This window comes from Rhagoletis pomonella, unplaced genomic scaffold (genome assembly GCF_013731165.1).
Source record: "Rhagoletis pomonella isolate Grant_MI unplaced genomic scaffold, Rhpom_1.0 Rhpom_scaffold_00028, whole genome shotgun sequence".
Lineage (NCBI taxonomy): Eukaryota > Metazoa > Arthropoda > Insecta > Diptera > Tephritidae > Rhagoletis > Rhagoletis pomonella.
This window is the reverse complement of record NW_023458582.1, coordinates 256,186-278,201: the sequence shown is the minus strand read 5'-3', so window position 1 is coordinate 278,201 and position 22,016 is coordinate 256,186. Positions and strand designations below refer to the sequence as shown.

The window sequence follows — 22,016 nt, the reverse complement described above, 5'->3', positions numbered from 1 at the left end:
GGTTGTTTGTAACAGGCAAAACGAATCGAGATAGATATAGACAAATGTATACATAAATGATCAGAATGAAAAGAGAAATCGATTAAGCGGGGACTGTCTGTCCGTCCGTCCGTCTGTGCACACGATAACTCGAGTAAAAATTGAGATATCTTAACAAAACTTGGTATGTGCACTTCCTTCGGGCGTAGGACGGATGGTATGGCAAAAATGGGCAAAATCTGACAATAACCACGCCTACCTCCCATATAACGTTAATTTTCAGAAATACGCAAACTGCGATATTTTAGTAACTACTGAAGATTTTTCAATCAAAATTGATATTTACAATTATTTTTAGACGAAAAATAAGAATATTATACATTTTTGGAAAATGGGCGTAGCCACGCCCACTTATGGATACATGTGTATATCTTGGTAACCGCTGCACTCATTTCATCCAAACTTGACACAGTTGTTAGTCTTGCTACAGCATACCAAATTTTTAAAATCGGACAATAACCACGCCTACCTCCCGTATAACGGTAATTTGGAGAAATACGAAATCTTCGATAAATCAACAAATATTAAAGCTAATTTACTCAAAGTTGATGCTTGCAACATTTCTTTACCAAGAAATGCGTTTCTGATAAAATTTTAGAAAATGGGCGTGGCACCGCCCACTTATGATCACATATATGTATCTCGGTAACCGTTATACCAATTTGTACCAAACTCGGTACGATTATTGTGCTTGCCACATAGAAGCAAAACGAAATTTCGACCACTTTTCATATAACGGAAAATTTCAGAAATGCTTGAAACTTCAATATTTCGAAATTTAAGGACGCTAATTTACTCAAAATTTATACGCACCGGTTTGCGGTAGCTTTCGCAAGGGTGAAAATCATATACTTAGTACCTGCGCCGGATATTTAATGTTCGGTCCGCCCGAACTTAGACTTTCTTACTTGTTTTAAAATAACTATGTTTTTAAAATTATCACGCAAATATATTTGCACACATACATTCTGAATACAAAAGTGTTGTTTAACATTGACATTAGCATTGTGTTGCCACACCTAAGAAAATAAGAATAAAAGAGAATAGATTCTATCTTAACGATTCCCTGTTCAGCGTCAGGGTAGAAGTAAAGGGGTATGGGTTAAACACCCCCACTATTTTAAATATAGTTTATTAAAAATAGCCGATGAAGAGGGGCTGAACACTTTTGCAGAGAACACCTTTCTGCGTAGGTATCCTGCGGCCGCGCGTAGGGATTATAACCCTCACAAAGTAGAACTCTATTTCTGTGTTGCAAAGAAAAGGGGCTGAACACCTTTCTCAGAGAACACCTTTCAGCGTAGACGGGCTGCGGCCGCACTTAGGGATTATAACCCTCACAAAGTAGAATTCTCTTTCTGTGTTGCGAAGAAAAGGCGCTGAACAATTTTTGCAGAGAACAGCTTTCTGGATTATAACCCTAACAAAGTAGAATTATCTCTCTGTTTTGCGAAAAAGCAGGCTGAACACCTTTCTGCGTAGGCGCCATCTGGCTGCACTTAGGGATTATAACTACGGTGACCATAAATATGGATTCAAAATGAAGGACAATTTTTCAAAAATATGCCTACATATTGTAACGAAGCGTTTTCTGTGAAGGCCCCGTCGCTTCTGTTATCTATGCTGGGGTATACTCGCCGTGCCCAGGGTCCGTTACAATAAATTTATATTCTGGGGCCTTTGCAAATAGTAATTTATTTATTTATTCCTATTCTCTATAACGTGGAAATTCTTAAAATTACTAACACAATATGCTATTCTGTCGGCGCTGCTGTATCGTCGCTCGGTCGCTGTGCGACGCCGGCGCTCTGCTGCTACGTGACGTCGGCGTTACTATGCCGGCGCTCTGCTTCTGTCCGACGTCGGCGCTCTACTTCTATACGACGTCGGCGCTACTGTGTCGGCGCTCTGCTAGTATGTGACGTCGGCGTTACTATGCCGGCGCTCTGCGGATGTACGACGTCGGCTCTCTGCTGCTACGTGACGTCGGCGTTCTACTATGCCAGAGCACTGTTGCCCCACGATCGGGCGTCGCTGTCACGCGTGTTCGCGGTGGACTGTGGCGTGGCGGCGCTCTACCCTTGAATAGCCAAGCCTTGTATAGTTGCCTATGTACAAGTCGAGAGCTATTCTCTAGTAGCTGTGCGTTCACGACCACGGCTCCGCTACTGACGCGTAGACTCTGGGCGACGTTGGCCCTCCCTGTTGGTGCGCGGCTGCTGGGTGACTGCGGCGTTACTCCGTTGGTGCGCGGCTGCTGGGTGACGTCGGCGTTACTATGCCGGCGCTCTGCGGATGTACGACGTCGGCTCTCTGCTGCGTTGCGAGCGGGCGTCGCCGTTACGCGTTTTCGCGGTGGACTGTGGCGTGGCGGCGCTCTACCTTTGAACAGCCAAGCCCTGTATAGTCGCCTATGTACAGGTCATGCGCTATTCATTAGCAGCGGTGCGTTCACGACCACGGCTCCGCTAACGACGCTTAGATTTTGGGCGACGTCGGTGTTCTCCTCTGGGCGGCGTCGGCGCGGGGCTGGTAGGCGAACTGGCGTCGCCGTCGCGCGGCTTCACGGTTGACTGTGGGGTGGCGGCGCTCTACCTTTGAACAGCCAGGCCTTGTATAGTCGCCTATGTACAAGTCGAGAGCTATTCTCTAGTAGCTGTGCGTTCACGACCACAGCTCCGTGCTGACTGTCTCGTATGTTGCCAAGTCCCATCTGTTATAGCTGGTGTTCTTCGTGTTGCTGAGTTGTGTGGCTACATGTTGCGGTCTCTCGTGTTGGTTAGCCGTTTCGATGATGTTGCTGTAGCCGTTATTGTTGCCGGTGTAGTCGTTATTGTTGGTGTAGGGGTTTGCGTTCGTGTGGGCTAAATTCCGCGGATATTTAGTCCTCACACTTCCCCCTCTTCGGCGGGCTTAAGGCTAGGGATGTTTCTGACATATACGTGCGGTGTCGGCATTTTCAGCGTGGGTGCCCGTCGTCATGCTGGCCGTGGTCGCGTACCTTGCGGCTGCGTTAGCGGCGATCGCGTGCACTGACAGAGCGCGGGTCGTTTCCGCGTGGATGGTGACGGCATGCACGCTGGCAGCGCTTGCGACGGCGGTCCGCCTAGCGGCTAGCTGGGTCGCCATTGCTTGCTGCTGGCTGCACGTCTGTCCAGTAGCGTGCGTGAGTGCCGCGTACATCGCGGCGGCGTCGGCGGCTTCGGCGCATGCGCGGGCAGCATCCCGTGGGCCTATGGTCGGCCCCACGCCCAGCATCTGGGTCCGCGGTCGCTTCGCATTTTCCTCGGCTACGCGTTCACGCAAGCGCTTCACACTCTTTTCCATTTTGTCTAACCCTTTCATGTTCATGGTTGCTTGAGTTTAACCTTTTGCAAGATTCTATCGTTTATTCACGAGTGGTTGGACCGCTAGTTGAAGATCGAATGACGGTCTCCACTGATGCGACGGTCTTGCTAACTTTATTTATTTTATTTTAAATTCCCTTCCTTTTTTTCTCTCTGTTTTTGTTTTCCTTTGGGAGTAGAAATTTAATTTAATTTCTTTTATGGTTTTTTTTTCCTTTTCTGTGTTGCTAAGTTGTTGTGTTTCGGCCGTCTTGTACGCCTTCAGTTCGGCCAGGTTCGCCGTTCTTGTCCTCCCGTCGTTGGTCTTTCGTAGCTCCACGATTACCGGGGAAACGTATCGGAGTATCTGGTAGGGGCCGGCATATTTTGGGGCTAGTTTTGCCGCAAAACCCTCTGCTGCCTTAGATAGACGGTGTTCTTTGGCGAGGACCAGCTCGCCGATTTTTGGGTTCCACTCCCGGCGACGCAGGTTATAGTGGCGCGCTTGGTCGGTCGTGGCACGTTCCATATTTTGTCTGACGATCCTGAATGCTTCCTACATCCTTGTGGACTTTTCCTGGGCCATCGGGGTTATTTCGCCTTTTCCGATATTTATTTCGTCGAAGAGTGCTCCTGGTAGTCGGGGTTCCCGTCCTTGCACCAGGAACGCTGGGCTGTATCCTGTGGACACTGTGACGCTCGTATTTACGGCGAGTGTGATTTCTGGTAGGAGGTCATCCCACCGCCTATGGTATGTCTTCGAAAGCTGTGCGATAATTCGCTTTACAGTGCGGTTGGCGCGTTCCATCGGGTTTTCTTGGGGTGTATACGGGGCCGTAAATTGTTGGCGCACCCCCACCTCCTGGGGGTAGCGCTGCCAGAGCGTGCTAGTAAATTGTACACCATTGTCCGAGATGAAGACCTTGGGTATACCAAATCGGACGAGGATACGCTCCCTAAACGTGCTGCGAAGTCCTTCCGCTGTGGCCTGTCTCATGGGGACCAGCTCGACCCACTTGCTAAATCTGTCGAAAAACACAAGTAGCATGGTGTTGCCATGCGTGGACCGTGGTAGGGGTCCGATGAAATCGGCACACACCGTGGGGAAAAGTTCTTGAGCGACCTGCGAGAGCATCTTGCCGGCTGGTTTGTGTTGTGCCTCCTTGTACTTCTGGCAGGACTCACATTGACGGACGTACCGGCTGATGTCGCGAAACATTCCTGGCCAATAATACCGATTGGCAATCCGTGCTACTGTTCGGCGAATACCCATGTGCCCCGCGCTTGGTATGTCATGGTTCTCCCTCAGTACTCGTCGACGGAGGGGGCTGGGCACACACAGTTTCCAGGGACTGCCTCCTCGTCCTGGGATCGACACGGGATATGACGGTAGAGCTTCCCTTCCTGTATCATGTAATCGGCGTATTTCTCCGGGTTGGTACGCATTTCATCGACCCGTCTGTGCCACCACTTGCATCGTGGCTCCGCAACTGTTGTTCGTAGTAGCGTTTCTAGTGGCTGTCGAGACAGTGCGTCCGCGACTAAGTTCAGTTTTCCTTTGCGGTACTCGATGTCGAAGGCGTGTTGTTGCAACTCCAGGGCCCATCGCGCTATGCGACCTGAGGGGCTTTCGACCGAATTTAACCATTTTAGTGACATGTGGTCGGTTATGACGTTGAACTGGTATCCTTCCAAATAGGGCCTCAATTTGCGTATTCCCCAGACTATGGCTAAACATTCCTTTTCCGTGGCCGAATAATTGATCACTGCCTTATTAAGCTTCCGACTTGTGTATGCGATTACTCGTTCACCGCCTTCCAACTCCTGTGTGAGTACTGCCCCTAGGCCGAAATTACTCGCGTCCGTCTGCAGGTTGAATTTCTTGCTGAAGTCTGGGCACGCGAGGATGGGGGCCTCGGTGAGTTTTCTTTTGATCACGTCGAACGCTTCCTGTTGCTCAGTTCCCCACCTCCAGTGTTTGCCTTTCTTCAGGAGGGAGGTGAGTGGTTGGCTTAGCGCAGCGAAGTCGGGTACGAACCGGCAATACCAGGAAGCTATCCCGAGGTATCGGCGTACCTCCTTCACGTTGGTCGGTGGTTTTAGTTCCTTGATGGCGGCAACTTTGTCGGGGTCGGTGTGTATGCCCTTGTCACTAATGACGTGGCCCAAGTGCCAGAGCTCCCTTTTAAAAAAGTCGCACTTCTCGGGGTTAATGCACAGGTTGGCCCGCTGTAGTCGTCGGAGTACCTCCCGCAAGTGTTCCACGTGTTCGTCGAAGGTGGAGCCTATGACGATTATATCGTTGAGGTAGGCAAACGCGTAGGGCTCCATTTCCGGGCCAATGACTTGGTCTAACGCTCTCTGGAATGTGGTGGGGGCGGAATGTAGGCCGAACGGCATGACGCGCCACTGAAACAGGCCGCGTCCCGGTACGGTGAAGGCTGTGTACGGGCGGCTTTTGGGCTCCAGAGGTATCTGCCAGTACCCGTTCTTGAGGTCTAAACTACTGATGTACTTCGCCTGGCGCAGTTTGTCCAATATGTGCTGTATCCTCGGCAAGGGGTATGCGTCCGGTACTGACCGGGCATTGAGCTGCCGGTAGTCCACGCATAAGCGCCACTTGTCGTTCTTCTTCCGGGCTAGTACGATCGGTGCACTGTGCGGACTGCGAGACGGCTCAATACATCCTTTCTTGAGTAGCTCATCGATTTCCGTGTCGATTATAGATTGCATTGCAGGGTTGCGCGGGAAGTACCGCTGTTTGATGGGGCGTTCGTCAGTCATGATGATCCGGTGCTCTCCCACTGTGGCTACTCCGCTAATAGTCTCGAATTTTTGCAGTTCTTCGGCTAAAAAGTCGCGTATGCGGGCTGCCTCATCTTCGTGGTTGAGGTCCTCGTGTTCAATTCTGTTGACCTTCTCCCTTGCGGACCGTCGTCTTGTATGGCGCCTCCCTTTTCTGGTCCTTGGTGGGCGATGGTTCGTCATGGTGGGTGGTTCGGGGTCCTCGGTGCTTGGTGTTGGCTCGCTTGGTGTCGCCGACGTGGGTTGTATAGGTGGCTCCGTCAATACGACGCGGTGCCCGCCGCAGGACACCGTAGCTCCCATTCTCCCTAGTGTGTCCAGGCCCAAAATGATGTCGTCAATTGCTCCAGGCATGACATGCAGAACGGCGTTGTGGATCGTTTGCCCAAGGCGGACTACGGTCCTCACGGCCTCGGATATTTGGTTCCTGGTACCATCGGCCATAAGGATTCCTATGGCTACAGTTATCTTTTTGCCTCTCCACAAGCTAACCAATTGCTCCGCCACGCTGGCGGACACGAAACTTCTCGAGGCTCCTGTGTCGATGACGGCTTCCGCGGGCGCTCCACCCAACGAGATTAGGGCGTAGAGGCGGCCGCGTTCCTGGCTCAAAATTATTGGTTGTCCGGCGCTGTACTCGGGGGCTTCATCGCGCTGGTCCCCTGCTGAAGCCCTCTCTCGTTTCCCTGGCGGTCGTTGCTGGAATGCCTGTCTCGGTTGGGGTGGTGACATAATGGTGTCGTCACCAACGTGCCTCGCTATTTCTCGTCGGGCAATTTCTGGGGCCCGCCGATGGCTTTCGTAGATACTTTTGTAGTCTTCTGCGAGGGTGAGGAGTTCCGTCAAAGTGTTAAAATCTCGCCGTTTGATGTAGAGCAAGTACTCCGGGTGGCTATTTCGAAAAATCCTTTCCAGCCGTTGTTCACTACTGTGACCCGCGTGTCGCATCAGGTTTTGAATCGCGATCACGTAGTCCTTGAATTTTTCTCGCGGCCGCTGCCAACGTTGCCTTATGTCATCTTCCAGGCGTTCAAAATACCGGGCCGGTAGGAAAAAGTGCAGGAAATCACGTTTGAATGACGCCCAGTTAGTCCAATGCTCGTTGTTGTTGCGGTACCAATGGAGGGCGGTGCCACTTAGCAATTCAGGCATCGTCTTCGGTAATAGGTCTACATCTAATGTGTAGACGCCGGCCAGCTCCTCTAATCGTTCTACAAACGCCAATGGGTCGCGTCCTCCATCGTACTTCACCGACCACTTGCGTACCTGGTCGATGATGGGCGCAAAGGTAACGGTAGGCACATGGTTGCCGTTGTTTAGCACGTCAGCGTTTGGTGCGATGGATGTCGTTGGCGGGTGTTGCGGTGGCGGTTGTATACTTGGTGGTGGATATGTGAACTGGCGCTGCGTTGGCGGCCTAACGGCACATTAGCGGTCCTTTCGCCTTGATTCACGGTTAACGGTGTCTTTGGTTCACTTTCGTCTCTCCAGCGGGGCTCCTGTTCGTTGTATGCTGCTTCCATCGCGAGAAATTTTGCGTGAAGTTCCGGGTCGACGAGTGCTTTGGCGGCCCATGCCGCTATCCGGTTCCTTATCTCTCGAGTGGTGCCTGTGTGTTCGATGCCCAGTTCCTGTGTGATGGACACCAACTGTTCCTTGGATACGCTGTCCAGCCACGCGTTTCTTTCGCCTTGATTCACGGTTAACGGTGTCTTTGGTTCACTTTCGTCTCTCCAGCGGGCCTCCTGTTCGTTGTATGCTGCTTCCATGGCGAGAAATTTTGCGTGAAGTTCCGGGTCGACGAGTGCTTTGGCGGCCCATGCCGCTATCCGTTTCCTTATCTCTCGAGCGGTGCCCGTGTGTTCGATGCCCAGTTCCTGTGTGATGGACACCAACTGTTCCTTGGATACGCTGTCCAGCCACGCTATGCTCACTGGTTCTGTCATGGCTGGTTTAATTATTGGCTTCGAAATCTTCTCCTCGTATTGTACTATTTGCAGTGTCCCTGCTCGGGCGCCAATTGTAACGAAGCGTTTTCTGTGAAGGCTGCGTCGCTTCTGTTTTCTATGCTGGGGTATACTCGCCGTGCCCAGGGTCCGTTACAATAAATTTATATCGTGGGGCCTTTGCAAATAGTAATTTATTTATTTATCCTTATTCTCTATAACGAGGAAATTCTTAAGATTACAAACACAATATGATTAACGGGATGTAAATTCCTAACGGTGCTATTCTGTCGGCGCTGCTGTATCGTCGCTCGGTCGCTGTGCGACGCCGGCGCTCTGCTGCTATGTGACGTCGGCGTTACTATGCCGGCGCTCTGCTTCTATACGACGTCGGCGCTACTGTGTCGGCGCTCTGCTAGTATGTGACGTCGGCGTTACTATGCCGGCGCTCTGCGGATGTACGACGTCGGTTCTCTGCTGCGTTGCGAGCGGGCGTCGCCGTTACGCGTGTTCGCGGTGGACTGTGGCGTGGCGGCGCTCTACCTTTGAACAGCCAAGCCCTGTATAGTCGCCTATGTACAGGTCATGCGCTATTCATTAGCAGCGGTGCGTTCACGACCACGGCTCCGCTAACGACGCTTAGATTTTGGGCGACGTCGGTGTGCTTCTCTGGGCGGCGTCGGCGCGGGGCTGGTAGGCGAACTGGCGTCGCCGTCGCGCGGCTTCACGGTTGACTGTGGGGTGGCGGCGCTCTACCTTTGAACAGCCAGGCCTTGTATAGTCGCCTATGTACAAGTCGAGAGCTATTCTCTAGTAGCTGTGCGTTCACGACCACAGCTCCGTGCTGACTGTCTCGTATGTTGCCAAGTCCCATCTGTTATAGCTGGTGTTCTTCGTGTTGCTGAGTTGTGTGGCTACATGTTGCGGTCTCTCGTGTTGGTTAGCCGTTTCGATGATGTTGCTGTAGTCGTTATTGTTGCCGGTGTAGTCGTTATTGTTGGTGTAGGGGTTTGGGTTCGTGTGGGCTAAAGTCCGCGGATATTTAGTCCTCACAATATACTTACTTAGTATAAAAATATCAAAAGAGTATTTATGATTCTAAATTCTTAATACATTTTAAACTTAAAAAACGAATCACGTTTTCTTCATCGATATTAATCTTTTTTACATGAATATTTATAAAAGTATAGTAAAACATATTATAATTACAATAGCTTATACGAAAAGTGGAAATCTTTAAAAGATTATTTTATAGGCAAATTTTGAGTCGTTCAAAACGAAAACAATAACTTTTTTGTTTTTTGGTACTTTTCGCAGTAATTTGTCAAAAATCGACGTCATGAATCGACGTAAACGACGAGTTACAAAGGTATTTATGTGCCCTTTTCAAAAATATATAATTTGTGCAGATTGCGTTTCATAGCATCTACATTTCTAATCCGATTTTCATTATCTTTGGATCAAAATTTACTGTAATGATATATCTTATTTATCGAATTTTTAAACTAATGAAAAAAAATATCAAATAAAGCTGCGTATTTGATTGAAGCACTAATAATTTTCATTGAAGTCGCCACAAGTTATATATTTTGGTAAGAGGCACATCAATACCCTTCGAGCTGTAAGTCGCTTACGTTGATTGGGAGATTTTTTCATGAGATATTGAAGAAAAGCTACGAAAAGTACCAAAAAAACACATTTTTGAAAAAATCCATCCATTGTCCGATAATTTTAAAATAACGAATAAAATGCGGGACAAATGCAGGACACTTGGAAAAAATCAGTACATTTTCAGGTTTTTTAGGTTTGAAAAACTACGCAGGACCGACCTTTGAAAAACAGTACGGTCCTGCAAAAAACAGAACGGATGGTCACCGTTATTATAACCCTCACAAAGTAGAATTCTCTTTCTGTGTTGCGAATAAAAGGGGCTGAACACCTTTTTCAGAGAAAACCTGAGGGATTATGACCCTCACATAGTAGAATTCCATATCTGTGTTGCGAAGAAAAGGGGCTGAACTAATTTCGCAGAGAACACCTTCTGCGTAGGCGGTCTGCGGCCGCACTAAAAGGGATTATAACCCTTACAAAGTCGAATTCTCTTTCTATGTTGCGAAGAAAAGGGCTGAACACCTTTTGCAGAGACCACCTTTCTGCGTAGGCGGCCTGCGGCCTCGCTTAGGAATTATAACCCCCACAAAGTAAAATTTTCTTTCTGTGTTGCGAAGAAAATGGGCTGAACACCTTTTGCAGAGAACACCTTTCTGCGTAGGCGACCTGCGGCGGCCTTTAGGGATTATAACCCTCACAAAGTAGAATTCTCTTTCTGTGTTGCGAAGAAAACGGGCTGAACACCTTTCTGCGTAGGCGACCTGTGGCCGCACTTAGGGATTATAGCTAGGGCAGATGATTTCACCAGGGTAGCGGGTGAAGCCCTACCCTGGCAGACCGGGTACCCAGGGAGTATGGTAATTACGCGGGTACCCGGGCACCCGAAAAAATGTGGAGAGGTAAAAATTAAGCGCATTTACGATTATATACCGCAAACGAATGTACATAGGGAAAATCTATAAGAATCTTCCATACCATATGGGGAAATATTATAATATACTAGTAAGACCGGCAGACGTAGATATTATGGGTCTTCACACCGAAGCTTGGTACTCGGTAACTCGGTGTTCGGTAATTTTTTCCCATGTATTTTGCTTGTGTAACACTATTTTACACAAACAGAATACATTAGAAAAAATTACAGGACACCGAGTTACCGAATACCGAGCTCGGTGTGACGACCCATATTGTTTCTTACGTTTCATTTGATATTGAAATTTACAAAATATTTTTATTATTGTTCACTACGTTTGAAAAAAAAACAATCTCTGATTACGTTTCAAACATCAACCAGGGGAATGGATAATATTGGATAGTGTCCAAAGAGTAAATTTTTTGTTGCTGTTGATAGGCGCATGTCTATATCTATAAATACATACTACATTATTTTGTTGCTATCCTACCTATTTCTCCCCAACATATAGTGATAGAACTTTTTAGAAAAGTATCGATACTAGTACTCATATAGAATACTCTAAAGAAGAATCGATGCCAGTACTCATATTTGCAAAAAAGTATCGATAATACTCGTACTTTCAAGTGTTTTTATATCAAACGCGATAACTAAACAAAAATCAGATAGTTTTGCTTTTATGACCTCTTCCTATTCGTAAATTGAATAGACACTGCTTTAAATAGTTGAAATGTGATCTCACAAGCACTTCAAAAAGATGTTTTGAAATAAACTTGCAGTAAGTTTACTGCTACAAGCATGATACAATAATTTTTAGAAGGTAGTTTCACTTGAAAATTTTTGACATAAACCGTGTCTGTAACAAACACGCAATGTGGCCACTGCTCCGATATAGAACTTGGGGATTATCGCTTGTTATTTTAGATATTTTTTAACAGAACATGTAAAAATTTATATGTTTCATAACTGATCGCTTAATTTTTAATATAAATATACGTATTTTATACATACATTTTTGCCACTGCTAATCACATGAATAAAAATCATAAAAATGAAAATATAACAGCAATATTTCTTGTTTATAATGGATTAGATCCATCGCACACCACGGACTTTATCGGCCGCCAATTTAGATGTGCTCGCTAGTCTTTCCATTGCACCACAACTTATTGGTCAGAGCGATTAAGCTGGTGTAATGTACGCACCTCCATACATCTTCATGTACATATTTCAAGCGAGTCCTATCATTTAAATAGGCGGCCGATAAAGTCTGTGGTGTGCGGTGGCTCTTATTGCTGTGTCCTTACATCTATTCCGTGTGTTGCAATATCCACGAAAGCAGCACTTAATTTTTTATGAAGAAAATTATTACAAAATATTCGAATATTTCTCTACTTATATGTTTGGCTTTTCTTTGTTTTATTTTCCAACGTCAAAAGCTGGATTTTTTTTTTGAACAACAAAAAATACGAAACACGTTTTCTGCCAGATAGCTAACATGGCGGATAAGAAGAAGAAGTGAAACTACCTTCTAAAAATTATTGTATCATGGCTACAAGTGCTAAGTAATCGTTTATAGCAAAGAGCTATAAGTTTTTAAGAGCAAATATTCTATAATGTTTGACGCGTATATTTATAAAGCATTTACTTTTAAAATGAAATCCAAATGAAGAAAATGAGAAACAAATGAGATGAAGTCCATTGTCTAGAGGAAATAGAAGCTCTCTTTCATAAAAATTTTCTTCGAAAACGGGCTGGATTCCGCATTCACAACGAGGGTAGAATACATTCGTTAACGAATGATCTAGCAAGAGATTCGTTCTCCAATTATTTAAGAATTTTTAACGAAACCCAATGTTGAAAATATAAAAGGTTTTTATATTGAAATGAAAAAATTTTTAAAATTTTTTTCACAATTATTTCACAACAATACGTTCATCAACCTAGGTACTTCTCGTTTTACGGAAACTTCATTAAGTAATTGTGATTTTAAAAGTTCTAAATATATGTGAAAAGAATCTATAATTTGAACAAGCTGTTACAACAAAAGTACAAAATCTTCAGGTGAATGAATAAGTATAAGGCTTTGTCAGCTTATTTTTTGTACCAGAAGTAGCCTACCAACCTAATGTTGTGAGGACCCCAATCCTAGGGCTTGGAGCCCCCATAACACTCATATATATATACACATAATTTTTTAATTGTACATAAAATATATAATTGTTAAGTAATACATGCTTTGAATTGAAAATACATACTTTGAATTGTAGCCACATATCGTACAGCACTAAGTGATTTGAACTACCGTTATTTTTCATATAATCATATACATACAATTGTACATATACTTTAAGCACGATGGCAATAAAGAACAAAGCGCAAAGGACAACGGGGCAAACGCGACGCGACTACGGCCGGCAATTTGTATAAATAGCCGGCCAGCAATCAAAGCAGACAGGAGACGTCAGGCGACTTCTGCAGAGTTGGGGGCTTTTGCACGCATAGGGTAGGCTCTACTCTCTATGCTAGGTATCAGGAGACGGGCAGGTTCTACTCCCACTCCCATAGATCTTAGCCAGGTATTCAGAGACGGGCAGGTTTTACTCCCTCTCTTGGAAGGTTGTGGGTAGGTTCTACTCTCGCTACTTTACTATAGCCGTAATTATATTTGGTGGGACGGAGCTACGCCCACCAATCGGAGAGGAACGGGTAGGTTCTACTCCCGTCCTCTTAACGTACGACCAAGACAGACGAGTGATTTGCTATAAACCGAAAAACGAACCCTCATTATTTTTGTTGAGAACCCGGCAGCCGATGAGCATACCCCAGCATAACCCGGAGTTCGTCACAAATGGCGCCCGCGCAGGGACTTGATTTGACAACACTACGACAAGATTTGACAGCAAGACTAGAGTAAACTAAGCAGTGAAAGTTAAATGTGGTAAGACTGTGAGAAAAGGCTCCAAACACATTTCCGTAAGGTGACAAACTCCTAGAAATGGGCAGGCAATTGCAGGACTAAAGTTAGCAAAACGCAGATTTTATTGCGGATTTCGGCAGAATATCGCTTCGTTAACCACATTTGTTCCACAACTTTTTCAATCCAAAAATATTCTATAAACGGGCATGGCTATATTAAAACCAAAGGTCATAAATTTAGACTTTATTGTGGATTTCGCCAGAATATCTATATGGATTAAAAAGGTGGGGAACAAATGTTGCAGCGATAATCTGCTTAAATCTGCAATAAAATCTGCAATTGCCACGCCCATTTCTAGGGGTTTGTCACCTTACAGAAAAGTCTTGCCGAACAAATATTATTTCTGGATAGGTATTCTATCGGAATCCGCAATAAAATTTTACTTTTTGCAAAAGCCCGATGTTTAACACCTTACTAAATATATCTTACGAAAATAAATTACAAACAATAGTTGATTCTCAAAAAATCAAGGTTCATAGAATACAAGGTTACGACATCAGCCATGGCCGCCATCTTGATGACGTGAATGGCTCAATTTTTGGAGTTTAACAATTTATTCTGTTTAACAATTTTATTTAACATTTTAGCAAATTACATTATGCTATGTCTCCATTGAGAGATTTATCTATTAAGATTTAATAAATCCAGTTGCTAAATCACATCCGTCTTCATTTTCACAACGAGATATGTTTGAAGTTAATATTTTTAAATATTTGATGTTTGTTTATGTATGATTTTATAAATACAGTTGCGGAGATTGAAATACAGGAAATACATTTAGACATAGGGTAAAACCAGTATAAGTTTTGCAATCAAAAACAGCGCACTTAAATTTTTAATAATTTAAATAAACTCAAAGGCGCAGAAAAAAGCACAAACTTCGATGCAAATTGTCAAACGGTAAATATCAGGGTTACACATATTTGAAATTAAACTTGGTGTATTTTTGACTAAAATAGTGTATTTTTATAAGATAATTTTTTATGAATCTGGCAACTCCAAAAATTGAGCCATTTACGTCATCAAGATGGCGGCCATGGCTGATATCGTAACCTTGATTTTGTGAGAATCAACAATTGTTCTCTCAAAATAAACCATCTCGTCGTAAAGAAAAATATTTAAAAAATAGTTCTTGAAAAACCCCATTTTTTAACCACGTTTTTTTATAGAGAATTAAAAAACGATTACGATGGTATAATTTTAATCCCTAATTTACTGGTCTTCACTATGCAAATCAACTTCAAAAAGTTCAGCTGTTAGTAGCTAAGTTAGCTTTAGGACAATCTTGGCCACCTTATATATAGGATTGTTAAGCCCGTTTCTTTAGCTTTAAAACGACGTTAAGACGAAGTCTGTACAATGAGCAGAACCCGAGATATAACGATTTGAAGAAGTACATGATTAGCCAGAATCACGAAAAAATGCAAATTTTGACAGATCATATCTCCGAAGAAAAAAAATTAAAAAAAAAAATCCTCAGACACGTGTTAGCTTATTTCAGTATAGAACCCATAAAAAATTTGAAGCCAATCGGAGCCGTGACATAATTTTTTTTACGAAACCCGTCCTACTAAAAAAAAGCAAGTGCGCCTGGGCCACACTGTAGAAGTGAAACTTACGTTGCTTATCTATCTATCCATACACACATCTGCTTTTGCTTAAGGTTATATTTTTTCGCTTTTTTTCTATCAATGTAGATCCCTACCTCTACCACTTTTCGTTTTATTCTGTTTTTCCATTATCTTCATTTTTATCTTTATACTCTATCGATAACAAAGTCGATTATAACGTCCATCAAAATATCGATAACAAAATCGATGACAAATTCGATAAAAATTTCACTAGCAATATCGATAATACCATTGGTAGCTAAATCGACAACAAATCCGATAAATATCGATAACAAAATCGATACATATCGATAACAAAATCGATTTATATCGATAACAGAATCGATAAATATCGATAACAAAATCGATAAATATCGATAACAAAATCGATAAATATCTATAACAAAATCGATAACAAAACTGATAAATATCGCTAACAAAGTCGATAAATATCGATAACAAAATCGACAAGAATCGATAACAAAATCAATAATTATCGATAACAAAATCGATGAATATCGATAACAAAATCGGTAAATATCGATAACAAAATAGATAAATATCGATAACAAAACCGATAAAAATATCGATTATTTTATCGATAAGTCTCGAGAATCCCGAAAATCTCTAAAATCCCAAAATAGTTCCCAGACTGAGTCTCTGTGTCTCTCTCTATATCCTTTCCTCTATAATTACCGCTATTTTAATCTTTCTTCCCTATCTTCATCTTTGCTTTTATCGGTATCCTCATCCTCCTCTTTGTCTTTACTTTTATGCTCATCATTTTTTTCAGCTACATATTCCCCTGCACATTTGCCCTTATATATATAAGTAAAGTGTTTAAATTTACCTTGGTATTCATTTTTGCCGTTATCTTTACGCATCTTTGTTTTTGTTTTTATTCTTACCTTTGCCTTTATCCTTGTCTTCATTTATGTACGTAGTCACCTTAACTTTCATTCTTGTATTGGTCTTTTTCTAAGTGTTATTCTTTAACCTTATATTAGCAAATTTTTGTTTAAGTAATACGATATGCATACACGCAAGAAGCCCTTGTTTCAGCCCCAACCATTTCCGTTGCACCATTTCCATTTCACCATTTCCGTTGCATCATTTCCGTTGCATACACACAAGAAGTACTTGTTTCAGCCCCAACCATTTCCATTGCACCATTTCCGTTGCACCATTTCCGTTGCATCACCTCCGTTGCATCATTTCCGCTGAATTTGCCAATTTACTCTCAACCAACCAACCGCCGCTAAAGAAGTTTCACTTCAAAAAGAATGGCTCATATGTACTCTTCTCTTTTCTTCTCAATCCCTCTCTTCCATTAGCAAACAGAATTGAACTCAATACTTGAACCGTGTAAAACCCGGTAATAGGTTGCCAAATTCCCATTTTCAAAAATAAAGAAATGCACACCAAGTAGTACATATAATAGAAACAATATGTACATACATATGTATTTTTCCTCAAATAAATACTATCGATAATGGCCAACGACCATTCGATAGTGCAAAAAAATAGAACCATTCGATAGTATTGATAGTACCATCGATAGTTTTACAGCTCTAGTGACAACAACAATTATTTGAGGAACGGCACCAACTATTAGATAATAAGTAACTACTTGACAAAAATCAACACCAGTCTGAGCCGAAATACACAAAGCGAAAAATAAACAAGTATGGAAGTCTAAGTTCGGGCTAGCCGAACAATAAATACCCGGCGCAAGTATTAAATATATGTTTTTCACCTTTACGAAAGCTACCGCTTCATGGTAAGCCGGGGTGTACCAATTTTGAGTAAATTAGCGTCCTTAAATTTCGAAATATTGAAGTTTCAAGTATTTCTGAAATTTACCATTATATGAAAAGCGGCCGTAATCTTAGGCCGATTTCAATAATTTTCAACGTTTTTCTTCTATGTGACAAGCACAATAACCACACCAAATTTGGTACAAATTGGTAGAACGGTTACCGAGATACATATATGTGATCATAAGTGGGCGGTGCCACGCCCATTTTCCAAAATTTTATCATAAGCGTATTTCTTGGCAAAGAGTTGTCGCATCAATTTTAAATAACTTAGCTTTAATATTTACTGATTTATCGTAGTTTAAGTATATCTCTAAATTACCGTTATATGGGATGTGGGCATGGTTATTGACCGATTTAAAAAATTTTCGGCCATTTCGTATAGTATATCAAGACCAACAACTGCGCCAAGTTTGGAAGAAATTGGTGCAGCGGCTACCAAGATATAAACATGTAACCATAAGTGGGCGTGGCTACGCCCATCTTCCAAAAATTTATAATATTCTTATTTTTCATCTAAAACTTATTGTAACTATCAATTTTGAGTGAATAATCTTCAGTAATTACTAAAATATCGCAGTTTTCGTATTTCTGAAAATTACCGTTGTATGGGAGGTAGGCGCGATTACAGTCCGATTTCGCCCATTTTCAATACCATCCGTCCTACGCCAGAAAGAAGTGTACGTACCAAGTTTCGTTAAGATATCTAAATTTTTACTCGAGTTATCGTGTGCGCAGACGGACGGACAGACGGACGGACAGACGGACGAACGGACGGACGGACGGGCAGACAGTCACCGCTTAATCGATTTCTCTTTTCATTCTGATCATTTATGAATACATTTGTCTATATCTATCTCGATTCGTTTTGCCTGTTACAAACAACCGTTATGTGAACAAAGTTATAATACCCTTGTGCACAAATGCGCTCGGGTATAAAAAAGGCGAAAGTTCTAAATAACCGCACACTGTGCTTACATTTAATATTTCACAATTTTTCTACCAAACACACGTTGTTGAATGGTATCCCACCTAAAAAGTAGGGTTTTTAGCTTCATACGAATTAGGTCCACCTTAATGTATGTACATACATACATCGGCCAATATTTCCAACTCTGATTAATTAAGCGGTGCTATTTTGGAATTTCCATTGTTGGAACTGTGCGCCCAGTGCGCAACCCATTACTAGGATAATTCTTATAGATGTTCAGTTATATACATATATAACGAGCCACTTGCTCGAAGACAACAGAAGGCCGCTTTTAGCAACGTCTACAGCCAAACAGAAACTCTGAACCTTAGTGAGACCTTGAACCGAATAAGTCGTAGTGGCCCTCCGAGGGCTCCTATCTTTCTTCCGTGACCCAAGGCTTCACATGGTTTCGCTACTGCATCTCGCACGTGGGCTGTTCACGTTGGCCAGAATGCGGGAACAGGATTAAGTATAGTCATGGAAATGAACCTGTATAACCAGAAAACCAACCATACCCCATTGTAAATTTATACTAGCGATTAACAAGTAACGAAGTCTAAGTTCGGGCGTAGCCGAACATTAAATACCCGGCGCAAGTATTAAATATATGTTTGTCACCTTTACGAAAGCTACCGCTACATGGTAAGCCGGGGTGTAACAATTTTGAGTAAATTAGCGTCCTTAAACTTCGAAATATTGAAGTTTCAAGTATTTCTGAAATTTACCATTATATGAAAAGCGGCCGTAATCTTAGGCTGATTTCAATAGTTTTCAACGTTTTTCTTCTATGTGGCAAGCACAATAACCACACCAAATTTGGTACAAATTGGTAGAACGGTTACCGAGATACATTTATGTGATCAAAAGTGGGCGGTGCCACGCCCATTTTCCAAAATTTTATCATACACGTATTTCTTGGCAAGGAGTTGTCGCAAGCATCAATTTTGAATAAATTAGCTTTAATATTTACTGATTTATCGCAGTTTTCGTATTTCTCTAAATTACCGTTATATGGGATGTGGGCATGGTTATAGACCGATTTAAAAAATTTTCGGCCATTTCGTATAGTATGCAAATGTCAACAACTGCGCCAAGTTTGGAAGAAATTGGTGCAGCGGTTACCAAGATATAAACATGTAACCATAAGTGGGCGTGGCTACGCCCATCTTCCAAAAATTTATAATATTCTTATTTTTCATCTAAAACTTATTGTAAATATCAATTTTGAGTGAATAATATTCAGTAATTACTAAAATATCGCAGCTTTCGTATTTCTGAAAATTACCGTTGTATGGGAGGTAGGCGTGGTTACAGTCCGATTTCGCCCATTGTCAATACCATCTAATATCTAAATTTTTACTCGAGTTATCGTGTGCACAGACGGACGGACGGACAGACAGACAGTCACCGCTTAATCGATCTCTCTTTTCATTCTGATCATTTATGTATACATTTGTCTATATCTATCTCGATTCGTTTTGCCTGTTACAAACAACCGTTATGTGAACAAATTTATAATTCCCTTGTGCACAAGTGCGCTCGGGTATAAAAATTACTAAAATTAAAACGTTGATACTGAACGTTTTAAACATTTTCAAGGGTTGAAACTCGTTTCCAGTGGGTTTCTGATGCAGTTAATGGCGGTTAAGGGTTTCAAATAAATCCCATCATTATTTTTTTCATTTGGTCGCCATTTTGGATCCACCATTTTGAATTTTGAAAATCCGACATCAGATTCATAATCAGCAAGCTCAGAAACACATTGGAAACGAGTTTCAACCCTTGACAATGCTTAAAACGTTCAGTATCAACGTTTTAATTTTAGTAATTTTTTTTTAATTTGATCGCCATATTGGATCCGCCATTTCGAATTAAAAAAAATTTACTTAAGGTTAGTAATTGGCGACCCCAAAAACGCTCGAGTGCCGGGTTTCGAACAAATCCAATCATTTTTTAAAAAAGTGGATCGCCATTTTGAATTTTGAAAAACTGACTTCAGATTCCTAATTAGCAAACCCAGAAACATCCCGGTAACAAGTTCCAACCCATGACAAGGCGTAAATCGTTCAGTATCAACGTTTTAATTTTACTAGGGTATTTTCGAATGCATATTTTCGGGAACTAGGCCCATTCTAACTGTCAAAGAAAGGTGTGTAATTAAGGGAATGTTGCCCAATAAAATCAGAGTAATTATATGTAAAAACCACATTTAGCTACATTTTAAATGCCAAGAAAATAAAAACATTTAGAACATCAGCGATTTTACAAAAAACCGACCAAAACTTTTTTTTTTCAAAATAAAAAAATACGTGTCTCTTTTTTTATCGCAAATAACAATATTCTGATGTAGCGTTTATGGATTTCCAGAAAGATTGTTTTTATGAACCACTCTAATGCGTATGCATTTACAAAAATTAGAAGTTTGAATTTAAGTGCATTTTAGTCGCATTACCCGGGTATTTTTCGTTTAACCGGCACCAACATATGTGTATTATATATGTATATACCAGGGTGCCCGGGTATCATCAGCCTTAATTACAACCCTCACACATTCCCATAACAGTCAGTTCTACGTACCGGAATGACCCGGGTTTTACCCGACCAAGGGCATTTGTTTCGGCGATTTAACCCCCCCACACTCAAACAAAGCAACGAGAGGATCTTAAGTATAAAGTTTGCTTCCTGGCGCAAAGAGAGAAACCGGCTTTTAACTAAAATTATTTAAAGCAGGGATGGAAAATAATCATTATTTTTGAAATTTAAATTTAAAAAATCAGCATGTTCTAAGATTCGTAAAGCAATTTTATGCATACTCACATATCTGTCTTTGTATGTCCTACCGTAATGTACAAAGATTTTAATTTTTCAAGTTTTACTAATAAAAATTATAAATCAATTATATAAATAGGCAATCATGTTTCCTTTACACCCCTTTTACGGCTAAACTGTACTTCTAAGGTATAAACAATTATATATCATTAGAAAGGTATTTTGATGCTGATGTGCAGGCAATTTTTAAAATTCAAATTACTTTAAAATAGAGCGAAAAAATCAATTCAAAAGTCACACCAATACCAATGCCATACATGTACATGGTTGGGGCGGAAATGCCTCCTAAATGTATGCCTTAATATTGATAGTGAATTAATGAAACGTGCTAAGCAGCAGTTTAGGAATAAGATGTATGTATGTATGTACATGAATAGATTAGCCTCAAACAAGGATGAAGATAATTTTGAGTATGGAGAAGAAGAAAGGGATAAATACAGAAATTAAAATAAAAGTAAAGAAACCTAAATATAAAGACAAAGGGGAAGGAAAATTTAAATACCTAACCTAATAACAATGGTGGGGTGAATATGTAAATGAAGAAAAGAATGGACATATTTAGATCAGGATAAAGGAAAGGATAAAGATGATGAAGACCAAGACGAGGAAGAAGATGAAGATGAATATGAAGATAAGGATAAAGATAACTTATCTTAACTTAACCCCTTAACTTAACTTAACTCACCTCAACTCATCTCACCTCCGCTTAAAAACTTACTCCACCTGAGTTCGCTACACATTAATTCACCCCACCTTAACTCCCCACACCTAAATCCACCACTACTTCACTCCCCACACCTAAATTCACCAAACCTTAATTCACCACACCTAAATCCACCACACTTCAATTCACCACACCTTAACTCACCACACCCCAACTTTCTCACCACATCTTAACTCACCACACCTTAATTCACCACACCTCAACTCACCACAACTAAATTCACCACACCTGAATTCATAACACCGTAACTCCCACACCCAATTCCACCACACTGCAACTCACCACACCCAATTTCAACACATGACAAGATATCACTAAAGAAACAATATAAAGAAAAAGAGGAAGGAAAATTTAACTACCTAACCTAATAACAATGGTGGGGGTAAATACGTAAATGGAATGAAGATATAGATCAGGATAAAGGAAAAGATAAATATGAAGAC

General features: G+C 42.1%; 1 pseudogene; it reads right to left on the bottom strand.

Moving 5' to 3' along the window:
- Window positions 1-8,941: 8,941 nt before the first annotated feature.
- The window catches only part of LOC118749654, a 122,476-nt pseudogene continuing 109,401 nt past the window's right edge, over window positions 8,942-22,016 (bottom strand).